Here is a 2,063-nt window from a genome sequence, read left to right on the forward strand (position 1 = left end):
AACGGATTAATAAAAGTAACTATAACTATTTACCGACCGCGCCATAATTGCTTCTGTACCTTATTAATTGTAAATGGTCTATCCTCGAAACTACGTAATATTAGCTTCGGTTGTTATCTACCGCTGTGTAAAAATTAATTAAGAAGTCAGCGTCACGCTTAGAGGACCCTTGTTGTCAGAGTAGTCCTCGAAGTCGCGAATACTAAAACATTTGGTTATAGGACAAACGACTCCGTAAAACGTAACCCCCTAAGCGTATAGCACGACGGATCGACGCTCATTCGTTGATCCACTCGAGAAAAATCAACGTGGTCCGCGTGAGTCATCGTGGGTCGCAACAATAACATTAACTCGATTCTCGTTCCGCTATGAAGATCTACAGATTATTTTATCTTATCGACTCTCTCGAATTCTTCTATTCGAAGCGACCAGACTGTACAGTATAATTTTAAACGAAAATGCAATTTAGGTACGAACATGATTCATAAGGCTTTTCTATAGATAATTTAATTCTCAACAAAAAAGCTCCCTTGAATAATTTTCGAAAAATCAATATTTAACGAGTTATGTTTTAATAAAAATTACCTATATGATTTTCCACCAGTTTTAATTACAAATTTTGTATCAAGCTATATAATTCGAAAAATATCAATCCTACAAACCTGACTCATAAGACTTTTTCGTAGATAATCCAATTCTCTACAAAAAAGCTCCTTTGTATAATTTTCGAAAAATCAATATTTGACGAACTATTTCCTAAAAACTACCTATATGATTCTACAGCAGAATTCATTACTTATTTCAAGCTATATAATTCGCGAAGTATTTATCATGCAAACTTGACTCATAAGACTTTTTCGTAGATAATTCAATTCTCTACAAAAACGCTCTTTTGTATAATTTTCGAAAAATCAATATTTAACAAGTTATGTTTTAATAAAAATTACCTGTATGATTCTACACCAGTTTCAATTAAAAATTCGATATCAAGCTATATAATTCGAAAAATATCAATCCTACAAACTTGACTCATAAGGCTTTTTCGTAGGCAATTTAATTCTCTACAAAAAAGCTTCCTTGTATAATTTTCGAGAATCTTGTATTTAACGAGTTGTATTTAACGAGACCGTCTCAATTTGATAAAAGACATCAAAGTTTTGTTATTTTCGCACAACTTCTAATGGAACATACATATCGTCACTTCGAATTTGTTCAAATTAAAGAAAATGGAATTTAGGAGCTTGCTGAAAATTGGATGTGTCGCGAAAGCCGAAATTATAAAAAGCTTAAAAAAAGAAAAATAATAATTGACCACGTTACAGAGATACAATCTCGCTGGGTCGGTCTTGAAAAACGTGTCGCGGTGTTTCTTTCATTGTGATTCATTTATTCGTGACCCCGAGCCAGCTGATGAATTCTTATCGTCTCCACGAAAACATACCAGGTGGTCCTAACCCGGAAACGATAGAATAAATCTCATAGATGTTGCGTGGGGCACGATTTGTGCGATCAAACGTTTCCCCTATGAACAGAAACGACGATCCCAAAGATTAGAGTGTACCCTAGCTTACTATTAGGAAGAAGAAAGTCTTTGTCTAGACTTTTCACAGGGTGGCCAAGTACCTTCATCTTGGTAACTAAATATTGGAATGTAGGGCTAGTTCTATGCGTTTGCTGAAATCTCAAAAATCTTTGCAGATGAGACTTTGATATCTTCACAATTTATTCCAATTTAATGTAGAACAATAACTTCTGCCTAGCAATATCTAATAATACAATATTAATATCCTCACAGTACCAGTAGTCATATTTCTACAAGTAATTCCACTTCATCGTAGAATACATCCTCTGTAAACTGAAATCTCTTTGCAGATGAGACTCTAATCTAATAACCTCTAATAATATAATAGTAATATCTTCAAAATTTATTCCAATTTAATATAGGACAATAAGTTCTATCCAACGACATCTAATAATATAAGAACAATAATATTCACAATTTATTCCACTTCAACATAGAACAATAAGTTCTGCCTAGCAATATCTAATAATACAATATTAAT

This window comes from Hylaeus anthracinus, unplaced genomic scaffold (genome assembly GCF_026225885.1).
Source record: "Hylaeus anthracinus isolate JK02 unplaced genomic scaffold, UHH_iyHylAnth1.0_haploid 11978, whole genome shotgun sequence".
Taxonomy (NCBI): Eukaryota; Metazoa; Arthropoda; class Insecta; order Hymenoptera; family Colletidae; genus Hylaeus; species Hylaeus anthracinus.